The sequence below is a fragment of the Apium graveolens genome, chromosome 4 (genome assembly GCF_009905375.1).
Source record: "Apium graveolens cultivar Ventura chromosome 4, ASM990537v1, whole genome shotgun sequence".
Classification (NCBI taxonomy): domain Eukaryota; kingdom Viridiplantae; phylum Streptophyta; class Magnoliopsida; order Apiales; family Apiaceae; genus Apium; species Apium graveolens.
In genome coordinates, this window is record NC_133650.1 from 140,626,323 (window position 1) to 140,639,148 (window position 12,826).

At 38.8% G+C, this 12,826-nt stretch overlaps 1 non-coding gene across 1 annotated transcript; it reads left to right on the forward strand.

Moving 5' to 3' along the window:
• The first annotated feature begins 12,394 nt into the window (after positions 1-12,394).
• LOC141722013 (small nucleolar RNA R71) lies at positions 12,395-12,501 on the forward strand. Its single transcript, XR_012575050.1, has one exon. It is a non-coding gene; the product is annotated as a small nucleolar RNA R71 (small nucleolar RNA).
• Positions 12,502-12,826: the final 325 nt, after the last annotated feature.

Sequence of the window (12,826 nt, forward strand, 5' to 3'; positions counted from 1 at the left end):
CGTCAGGATGTGAAGACTGTCAGGATCTGATGGATAAGTCAAAGCTGCGAGATAAATCAGAATCTGTTGATTTATAGGATCGTAGTTGTTGATTTAGATATGTATAGAAAGTAGATAAATTATACTATAACATATCTTCTAATTGATAGAGATTGATTGTAGTTGGATGATATATAAATAAAAATTAGGTTATCATTTTGTGGTGTGCACAACTCGATTATTTTATAACCTAGCAGCTCTTAAGAATAATGTTCTTGAGAGAGTTTTGTTACAGTTTATTAAAGATCAATATAAACTGTTATTTGATTCATATGTGATTTACTATTACTACTTTACTTTCGTGATAAATTGATTTATTTAGTAATTGTATCCAATTTAGTAATTGTATCCAACCCCCCCTCAATTACTTCATTGGGCAACAAGTGGTATCAGAGCAGTCAAATCAACTTTAATTTAAAAAGATGAAGATTTATGGAAGTAAATATGAAAGCATGAAAATTCCAATCCTGAAGAGAGAAGATTACTCTACATGGAGAGTAAAAATGTTGATGTTCTTAGAGGCTATTGATGAATCTTATGTTGATATCATCAATAATGGGCCTCCTTATCCTAAAAAGCTTGTGTCAATGACACCAGAGGTTCCTGAACACTATATCAGGAAAGAAAAATCCGACTGGTCAGATCCTGAGAAAGTTGCAATGCTTAAAGATGCAAAAGTCAGGATATTCTTCACAACAGTTTGGATAATGTGATGTCCAGCAGGGTGATTTCTTGCAAAACTTCAAAAGAAATATGGGATGCCTTGGATACTCAGTGCCGAGGTATAATGGAAATCAAGAAAAACAGAAGGGTTGTTCTTGTTCAAGAATATGAACAATTTGATTCAAGGGCTGATGAGTCAATTACTGACATATATGATAGATTCCTGGAACTATTGAATGATCTATCACTGGTTGGCAAAGAGAATGATAGGGAAGACTCAAACACCAAATTTCTGAGAGCTCTTTCTGGGGAATAGGAAATTCAAGCCTCAATAATCAGGCATTAGTATGATCTTGATTCACTGACATTGGATGAAGTCTATGGAATGCTGAAAACCCATGACTTGGAAATTCAACAGAGGAAAAACAAGAAGGGTCAGAAGATGAAGGTTGTGGCTCTAAATGTTGAAACTTATAAAGGAAAGGAAAGGATCAGTGAGAGGTCAAGAAGAATGAACATAATGGAAGAGTTAGATACTGATGAATTATCAGATCCTGACACAGATACTGACGACGATTCTGAGATTGAGTTAGATGATCCTCAAGTGGTTCAAATGGCTGATATGCTTGTGAAAGGCTTTAGAAGGACGAGGCTTGCAAAACCACAAAGAAAAGGTGGTTTAAACAGAAAGTACTCTGAAGGTGGCAAAGGCAAGTTCACCAAGAATGAAGGACAGTACACCAAGGGAAGGAGGTTTGCCAAAGCCAAAGTGACTTGTTAAACTGCAATGAAAGGGGATATTTGGCTACTGAGTGCCCTAATTCAACTGGAAAGGATTTGTTCACATCAAAATCCAACAAATACTGGATGGACTCATCAGGAACTGACAATGATGAAGAATGTTATGCATTCATGACAACTCATGGAGATGATATGTCAGGAACTGATAGAGTACCTTTAGTTTTTTTCCCTATTGACACTAATAATTTGTCTAAACTGAAAACTTTCTTATATTCTCTGCATGTCACTTTTAAAAGTAAGTCTATTGAAAATAATAGTCTAAATGCTGAAAATAGGGAACTTAAGGGAAGAAATGATCACCTAGAAGCTGAGTTAGTATGCATGAATGAAAATGAAAAGGCATGTAAAAGGGCCCAACACAATGAAACTCGGATAAATGTCAAATATGCCATGCTAGAAGAAGTTCTTGAGAAAGAGAATGAGGTATTTAAAACATGGATGACTTCAGGAAGAAAGGTTCATAATTTCATCAGTGGTAGAATTGGAAAGAATTTCTAGGTTACAATAAATGTACTGATAGGAATATCAATAAAGTTATCAGGACTAATCAAAATGGAGTGAAGTCTATATATGAAGTTGGTTCTACCTCTAAGAGCTCTGATAAAAAGAAAGAAGAGCCTAAAATAAAAGAGAAGAAAATCAAGAATATAGGACTTCTTTCTTAGAATCAATTAGACAAGAAAATTTGTGAAGTGACTGCTAGGACTCACAAATCTAGTGCTAAAAGAGGTAAAAATGAAACACAGGGAATAACAAGGCTAACAATTATAAGTACATTCCTGGTGCTCCTAGAAAAGCTTATTTTAACTGTATATATACTAATCATATTTCTATTTATTTCCAAGAAGATTAAAAATAAAGTCACTAAGATTCCCGAGTCTGATATTAGTGGTACATCAGTATTTTACAAACCACAGAACCCTTATTTTCATTATGACAGTATTTGCCATTCTATTTACACATGTAAAGATTATCATAGCTTATATCACAACAACTATGATCCTTTACCTAATTTCAATAAAACTGTTATTTTAAATAGAACTGCTAAATTGAATGTCCATACATCGTATAGAGTTAAACTGTTAAGATGAATCCTAATGGATCAAATCATGATGGAGCAATTCTTGATGGATCAAAATATGATGGACCAATTCCTGACAAAAAGTCTTTTGCTGCAAGAACACATAATATGTCAAAAAGGACCCAACTAGTGTGGGTTCTTAAATATGCTAACTGATTTCCATATTTCTGATTCAGGGAAACAAGAAGAATGTGCTTGTACTGGACAGTGGTTGTTCTGCACATATGACTGGAACTAAATCCCTGTTGTCAGATTATGAGGTGAAGGTTGACCCAATGGTTTCCTGCGGTGATTGCAATGTAGAAAAAAAAACTAGGATGACAATATAATCATGGGAAATGTCATCATCTCCAATGTAGCTCTGGTAAAAGGACTGAAGCACAATCTGTTGAGCATCACTCAAATTACTGACAGAGGATAATATGTTTTGTTTTATGATACTCACTGTGAAGTAGTTCATAAAGTCACAAAGAATATTGTTTTCAAAGCTTACAGACATGGAAACATCTATGAAGCCAAGCTTTATGCAAATACTGATGGTCCTGAAACTTGACTGTAAGCAAGGCATCAGTAGATAAAAGTTAGAAAAGAAGATACTCATGAAGAGCTTGTATTTACAAAAAAAACTGAAGTAAGGAAAAGAGGCAAATTTTGATGATCCATCAACTACTGATGACTAGTTGTTAGGACGAAAACACGTGATAATATTCACGCAAGTACACGCGATCGCAAGTAATATAGAATTATTTCTAGTTCGTTCTCACAGAGACTGGTTTAGGTTAATTTCAATCAATGCACTTATGCAACAATGGTATGGTTATTATTCAATGCTAAGACGAATAACTAATTAAAATTGTTTATAACTAAGATTATTAACTAACATGCAATTAACTAATAGAATGAAAAGGTTGATTTACTTATATAACACAAACATGAGATTCTAACTTCATTACTACTTCATTCAACAGCCTTTTTGTTCTCAACCTTAGAATGTAATGGTGATGATACTAATCAGATAACACGAAACTAGTAAACGCCAACTTTCGTTGTACAAATACCCTACTACCAGACATCCACAAAAGAGATAGAAGCTGAATAGACACCAATTTATATTGAGACCCTATATGTCTATAGAATTTGACAACATAATGGTTTAAAGCACAAGTTATCTATCATGATTACATCGGGAAAGTAAGATGGTTAAAATTACCTACGAATCATGCATATCAAATACATGAATATATGCTAGCATGGCAAGTTCTAAACCACTATATTCACTTTCGCTTCAATAGAGATTAATACGCTATCTTATAAGTTCGCGACGCTCATAAAATGAATAAGCACAACCAATACTAGGTTATCATACAATCACCATACACTAAGGCATCGAAACAAATTAACTAAAGAAATCCATAAATAAATCCACTAGAACCCCATGATAATGATTAGCCTATAATCGGACTCATCATCAACGTGGGTTCCGATGAAAGCATGGTATAATAAACGTAGTCTTTATACTGAATAAATAATAAACCAAGTACATAACAAGAGTATAGGTTCAACAAACAAGAAACGAGCATCCAAGATTACAACTTAGAACAAAGAATCACAAGAATAAACTAGGTCTTCTTCGCCTTCGTTGAATTGTGCTATAGGTCTTCTCATCGATCTCTCCTTAAGCTCTGTTATGTCTCTTTATGAAAAACGATCTTAAGTTAACATTATATAGTCAGCCCTTGCAGATTAGAAGTCCAGAAAATCAGAATTGTAGTAGAAACATGATTCCTGGAAATCGACCCGGCGCGGCCGCGCGCTTCACCAGCGCGGGCGGTAGCGCGCGGCCGCGTTGCAATTCTGCATCTTCGGTGCGGCTGCGCGCTACCACAGTACGGGCGCACTAACCTTCTGGAAAATCTTTATTTTCTTAGCTGGTTTGAGTTGGAAATCCTCGAGCAATCTTCCTGAGCACCATCCTAACACCGATTTAGCACCAAAACAATGCTAAATCTCCCGATTCTTTTATTTATGCCTGAAATGCAAAAATACTACAAAAACACATCAAATACACATATAACTCGAGTACAAAACATCAATTCAAGCCTTTATAGAGCATTCTAAGTGGATATAAATGCCACTTAACACACCCCCAAACTTGAACCGATGTTTGTCCTCAAGCATAAACAGACTCAAAGAACAAGAAATAAAAATGCATGAATGCAACTATATGAATGCAACGATCCCCTTGGATTAACTAAACCAATCGATGAGCAACATCTCAATAAATGCAGTTATTCGCACAAAGATCAATCAAATCTCATTAATTAACTTACAAACTAGAAACATGATTGTGTGCAAGTGCTTACATATATACTATCACAACTAGATCAACAATCATGACTCACCACTCATCAAGGCAATCATAAGATTATAAATAGAATAAAAAGCTAGACTCAAAATGACTTATAACACTTCAATTCTTATATCAGAGTTATACATGGATTCATGCTTTTATTCATAACATATAAACAACACAAATATGCTTATTTGACCGTGCAATGAGTGAGGTCCACAAAAGACTTATACAATAATACCCATGTAGCGAGCGTTAGGTTAGTGGATCCCAGACTATAAAAGCCTTAGGTCACTAGGCACAAAGTCCCCTACGAACTTAATAGCTCGAGTATTTAAGAGCCCATTCGTGATCAATTATGCATAACACACGTTTTTTTTCTTCTTCTTTTTTTCATGATTTCTGAATGAGAGCATTTCGCTCTATCTCGTTCAACTCTAGACTACTCATATAATATAGGCGGCTACTAGCCATTTGACACCTAGCCACAACTAGCAATGAAATCTAATGTTTTTCTCCATTTTTTCAATATTCATGTTATTTTATCATTAAGAGAATATCCTAAATTCTAAATATAAACAAATGATTAAACCTCAACAAACAAGCAAACCATGATCATAATCTAGCACTCAAGCAACCTATAAGACTTAGTGAAATTTATTACTTCCAGCATGCAAATCAACTCGATAAGACTTAACATCCCTAAATACGACATCACCACACTAGCATCAATATCACAAATCAGTTGGAAAATTAAACTAAGGGATCATGTTATAATGCAAATGCATGAACTATATGGCAACAACTATCATGCAAAATAAAAAAAAACTACTACATGGCAAATATGTAACTATATGAACTAAACTATCATGAATATACAAACTATTTGAGATAAACACAAACATATATTCCTTAACTACTACCCAAACTTAAAATATTTACCGTCCTCAATGAAGGTAATAGTAAGGATCCAGGCATAGCTACTCAGAATCAGGGTCATCACCCTCAACGAGTGGAGTGTCAGGACTGTCAGGCGGTGGGTACACATAATCCTCACCGAATACTGGCCAATGTATATCAACTCTTGTGGCTCTGAATGCAGTCCCCAACGCCTGGGTAAGGTCCTGTGCAAACCGACTATGGATGTCATGCATCGCATCCATCCTCCTCATCAAGCGCCTATACTACGCTGAACTCATACCAGCACTGCCCTGTGCTTCCTGCTGCTGCTGCGACTGTTGCTACTACGAAGGACCGACCTCACCCAACTCAGCTCTCCAAGCTGCTCTACTCGCCTGAGTCGTGTCACCAGCATATGCCTGAGGAGCTGGCCTTCCACCTGGCAGATGGTCATAAGAATAACCAAGCCCCTTAGGATCGGGCTTCTCACCATACCACTCATGTATACACAACAGCATAGAACTGTCAATCGGGGCTCTAGGAAGCTACACACAGCTTCGTCATAATGGACGAATAGGGTATAGAACCCGTAGTACTCCCTCGCAAGAACCTCTGAATACCCTGATGAATCACCATCCCGAGATCCACATAATCTCCCTGAAGAATCCCCCACAACAACCGTGCACGCTCCACAGTAACATCATGCACGTGAGAAGATGGCATGATGTTGGCACAAATAAAGGAATTCCATGCACGTGTAAACCTGTTCATGCACGAGGCATGGAAAGTGGCATACTCGTTCGTGCCCTTCTTGAACTTCCAGTGAGTCTCAGGCACACATAGTGTAGCAACGATCAAATCCAAATTAAAATTATCCCCATCTTCTCGTTCCAGTTATCCTGATATGGCCTCCTCTCGGGCTACTCAATCACCCTCGAATCGCCTCAGCACTATACTCTACAGTCAACCCTCTCACCACAGAAAATCCGTTCTTCTCCGCCTTTACATTCGCATAAAACTCGTGAACCACACTCGTAGGTACCGCAGCTGGTGCCTCACAAAAAGAAATCCACCCCATCTCCATAATCATCTCCAACAACTTACCATCCCTCCCTGATGGCAGAAAACCTCGCTCCTTGGCTATGGGCTTCAAAAGAAGCCTCGCATACTCCGCCTCAGCCTCCGGAGTTGAAAACCTAGGCCTCACACCACCACCACTAGAAGAATCGATACGTCTGCTGCTAACTTGGGTTCGTTGTCTCTTGGGTGCCATTGGAATTGAATAAGAGAGAGTAAGAGATGTGTGTATTAGAGAGATTTATGTTTGAAAATTTGAGAAGTGATGGAGAAGGTTGTGTATAAGTGTGTGTGTATATATATGAATTTGGGAGAGAATTAGTTATGGAAAAGAAGTGGAATTTGATTGAGGGAATAATAGGAGTAATGGAATATTTGAAACTGAATTGAAGAGGGAATAATGGAAGGTGGAGGAGGAAAATTCGGTTGTAAACTGTTTTTGTTTTTGATTTTCGATTTTGTTCTGATTTTTTATTTCAGCTTCAGGAGGACAGCACGGCCGCGTGCTACCTTAGCGCGGGCGTGCCGTGCTTCTGCCAATCCAGCGCGGGCGCGCACACTTACTGGAAAATCAGTGCGGCCACCCCGCTTCTCAGCGCGGGCGCGCCGTGCTTCTATAGTTGACACTGAAAAATTTTCTCTTTCTGATTTTTTTGTGTTTTTCTCCTTATTTAATTCTTCCTCTATATACTAATGTACAACAAACTTAAGTTGCCTCCCTAGAAGCGCTTGCTTTACGTCGTTAGCTTGACGTGGAAACTCGAGATCAAGTGGACAATAAAACGGCACTAACCACTTCACGGTTTATCGTATCCCCATAGTAATGCTTCAACCTCTGTCCATTCACCTTGAATGATTGGCCTGGATCATTCTCAAAAATCTCCACCGCTCCATGTGGAAACACAATTTTGATAACAAACGGCCCTGACCACCTCGACTTCAACTTTCCAAGAAAAAGACGGAGACGAGAGTTGAATAAAAGAACTTGTTGCCCCGGCACAAATGATTTGAGTACTAGACCCCTATCGTGCCACCTCTTGACTTTCTCCTTATACATTTTATTATTCTTATATGCTTGAAGCCGAAACTCATCGAGTTCATTTAACTGAAGAATTCTTTTCTTACCAGCTGCATCCATATCAAGGTTCAACTTCTTCAAAGCCCAATACGCTTTATGCTCGAGCTCCACAGGAAAATGACATCCCTTGCCATAAACCAACTAAAATGGTGACATACCAAGCAGAATCTTGTATGCTCTTCTATACGCCCAAACAGCTTTATCCAGCTTCAAAGACCAATCATTCCTTGATGGACACACAACTTTCTCTAGAATTCGCTTTATCTCCCTGTTAGACACCTCGGCTTGACCATTAGTCTGAGGATGGTAGGCTGTAGCAATGTGATGATTCATATTATATCTCTACATCATAGCAGTGAACTTGCGATTCCAGAAATGCGATCCCTCGTAACTGATTATGACTCTTGGAGTCCCGAACCTTGTGAATATCTTCTTATAAAGAAAATTAAGCACTACCTTCACATCATTTGTCGGCAAAGCCTTGACTTCAACCCATTTCGAGACATAATCAACCGCCAACAAGATATACTGATTATTGCAAGATGAGACAAATGGCCCCATGAAGTCATTTCCCCAAACATCGAAGGCTTCAATCTCGAGAAGCACATTAACAGGCATCTCATCCCTCTTAGACATATTACCCACACCTGGCATCGATCACACTTCAAAACAAATTGATGCGAATCCTTAAATAATGTAGGCCAGAAAAATCCCACTTGAAGGATACGGGCTACTGTCTTTTCTCCACCATAGTGACCTCCATAAGTAGTCGAATGGCAATCTCGCATGATCCCCCCCATTTTCCTGTACGGAATACATCCTGATGATTTGGTCAACTCCTTGCCTAAACGGAAACGGCTCATCCCACATGTACTACTTCACTTCATGAAGAAACTTCTTTAATTGAGCAGAAGACAAGTCTGGAGGCATAATATTGCTCACAAGGTAGTTAACAATGTCCGTGAACCACGGTTCTTCCTCTTGTACTCTAAACAACTGCTCATCGGAAGAAGACGCATTTATTAATGTCTTATCCTGTGAAGTTATAATTGGATCTTCTAAACGAGAGAGATGATCAATGACTTGATTCTCAGTACCCTTTCTGTCCTTGATCTCCAACTCAAATTCCCGAAGTAAAAGAACCCATCGAATAAGTCTAGGCTTCGAGTCCTTCTTCAAGAAGAGATAGCGAATCATAGCGTGATCAGTGAAAACTGTCACCATCGTCCCAAGCAAATAAGATCAAAACTTTTCAAAACCATAGAAAATAGCCAATAGCTCTTTCTCAGTAGTAGTATAGTTCAGTTGAGCACCATTGAGGGACTTACTAGCATAGTAGACCACATGAAATATGTTGTTCTTTTTCTGCCCAAGAACTGCTCCAACTGCATAGTCACTTGCATCGTACATCATCTCAAAAGGTTCATCCCAATTAGGTGCAGTTATGACTGGTGCCGTGATCAAACTCTTCTTTAAGATTCAAAATCAGTAAGACATTCGTCATCAAACTTGAAAGAGACATCTTTTTCTAGGAGATTGTACAAGGGTTTAGAGATTTTAGAGAAATCCTTGATGAACCGCCGATAGAAAATCGCATGACCAAGAAAGCTGTGAACTCCCTTAATAGAAATTGGTGGAGGGAGGTTTTCAATGACCCCCACCTTGGCTTTATCCACCTCAAGACCATTACTAGAGACTTTATGCCCAAGAATAAAGCACTATCGCACCATAAAATGACATTTCTCCCTATTGAGGACCAGATTGGTCTCAACACACCTTTTAAGAATGACGCCAAGATTTTGCAAGCACTGGTCAAAAGAATCACCGAACACAGAGAAATCGTCCATGAACACCTCCACATTCTGACCAATCATGTCAGAGAAGATAACCATCATACATCTCTGAAATATGGCAGGTGCACCACACAACCTAAAAGAAACTCTTCTGAAGGAAAAAGTACCAAATAGATAAGTGAAGGTAGTCTTTTCCTGATCTTTTAGAGCAATACAAATCTGATTATAACCCGAATAGCCATCCAAAATACAGTAGTACTCATGCCCAGCCAATCTGTCAAGCATCTGATCAATAAACGGAAGAGGGAAGTTATCCTTCCTTGTGGCCTTGTTCAGCTTCCTATAATCCATGCAAACTCTCCACCCCATGACTGTTCGAGTAGGAATGAGCCCATTCTTTTCATTAGCAACAACGGTGATACCTCCTTTTTTCGGCACACACTGCACTAAACTCACCCAAGAACTGTCAGAAATGGGATAGATGATCCCTGCAACTAACCATTTGAGGATTTCTTTCTTCACAACTTCTTTCATGATCGAATTAAGCCTTCTTTGTTGCTTAACAGTAGGCTTGCTTCCTTCCTCTATCAAAATTTGATGCATACAATAAGAAGGGCTGATTCCCTTGATATCTGCTATAGTCCATCCAATTGCTGACTTGAACTCTCTCAGCATTCTTAAGAGCTTTTCCTCATCACTACCTGAAAGGTCAGATGCAATAATAACAGGCAAAGTAGATGCATCACCTAAAAAAGCATACCTTAAGTGTTCAAGAAATTGTTTAAGCTCAAGTGTAGGAGCTTCCTCAATAGATGGCTTGAGGCGCTTTGGAGATTTGTTCAACTCCTCCAATTCAAGAGATTTAAAGGGCATATCTAGCCTTCGCTTCCAAGGAGAAGCATTCAAATTCTGCAACTGTTCATCACCTTCATCATCTTCACTATCTGAATTCCCCAACAAGGCCTTCTCTAAGGCATCAGACCTTAGAATTTGATCAAGTTCTGAAGTAACCACAGAATCGACCAACTCCACTTTTAAGCACTCCTCGTTTTCAGTCGGGAATTTCTTGGCATTAAAAATATTGAACGTCACATCCCGGTCCAACACTCGCATAGTAAGTTCACCCTTCTGCACATCAATCAAGGTTCGGCCAGTAGCCAAGAATGGTCTTCCCAATATTATGGGAATCTTCTTATCCTCCTCGAAATCAAGAATTACAAAACAGTAGGAAAGATGAGTTTATCCATTTTGACCAAGACATCATCCACAATGCCACATGGATATATAATAGAATGATTGGCCAACTACAAGGTCATATAAGTAGGCTATGGATCAGGTAAGTCCAACTTCTTGAAGATTGACAAGGGCATCAGATTGATGCTAGCTCCTAAGTCACATAAGCATTTGTCAGATGACACTTTTCCAATGGTATAAGGAATAGTGAAGCTTCCAGGATCTTTAATCTTCGGAGGCAACTTCTATTGCAGCACAACACTGCATTCCTCCGTAAGAGCAACTATCTCTAAGTCATCAAGCTTTACTTTCCGAGAGAGTATACCTTTCATAAACTTCACATAACTAGGCATCTATTCAAGAGCTTCAGCGAAAGGTATATTGATATGAAGTTTCTTGAACACTTTCAGAAACTTCTCAAACTACTTATCCAGCTTTTTCTTCTGCAGCCGCTTAGGAAAATGAGGTGTAGGATAGATCTGTTTCTCCCCTTTATTACCCTCAGGAGGAGTGTGTTCCACAGTAGTGTTCCTTGATTCCACTTCTGCTTCCTTCTGCACTTCTTCTTCAGCCACTGCTTCTTCTTTCGAAACTTGAGATTTTTCGGGATTCGCAACCTTCCTAGACCTCAATATAATTGCCTTCACCTGCTCCTTAGCTTCCCTCTTTCCTAGAACTTCAGTGTCACTAGGGAGTGTACCAGGTTGACGATTTATCAAAGCGTTGGCAATTTTCCCAATTTGATTCTCCAAGGTCTTGATAGAAACCGCTTGTCTCTTGCAAATAAGCCTCGAGTCCTCCAATTCAGATTTTTCATTAGACTGTTGCAGCTGGAGTTATTGTCTTTGTATATATTGCGGTTGTTGAAAACCAGGAGAGTTGTATTGCTTTGATGCATACGGCTGATAAGGTTTTTGAACCGTATTCTGAGTATTGCTCCAGCTGAAGTTAGGATGATTGCGGTTATTGGGATGATAGGTGGCTGGAATAGGCTGTTGTGACCTCTGAAAGTTTCTCACGAACTGGGCTGTTTCACTAGAAATGGCACACTGCTCTGTCTCATGGGCACCAGCACAAAGCTCACAGACACTAGTGATCTGATTAACTCCATAATTATCCAAAGAATCCACCTTCATCGTCAAAGCCTTAAGCTGAATAGCTATAACAGTAGTTGTATCTACCTCCAGAATTCCTGCTACCTTGCCTTGAGGTAGTCTCTGAGTTGGGTTCTGATATTCATTGGCAGCCATCAGCTCAATCCATTCATAAGCTTCATCATAGCTTTTAGCCCATAGGCTCCTCCTGATGCTGCATCAAGCATGGGTCTAGAAATTGCACCCAATCCATTATAAAAGCAGTTAATGATCATCCAGTCAGGCATCCCATGGTGAGGACACTTTCTAAGCTTCTCTTTATAGTAATCCCAAGCCTCAGATAAAGATTCTCCAGATTGCTGAGCAAATTGAGTAAGTGCATTTCTGATTGCAGTAGTCTTCGCCATAGGAAAGAATTTAGTTAGGAACTTTTGAGCAAGATCCTCCCATTTGGTGATAGACCCTGGTGGTAGAGAATATAACCAACACTTAGCTTTATCCCACAGAGAGAATGGGAAAAGCCTCAACTTAGGATTCATAAGTGCAAAACTTGTACTCCTCAGCAGTCAACACAATGTCCAAATTTCGTTTCCATTCAATATAGTTAGGTCTGGTAAGTTTGTTATCCTTAAGATAGTGAACAATGGATTAAAGCCCATTGTATCTTGAGAATCATGCATAAAAACATCACATAACACATAAAGGGTGCATTAAATA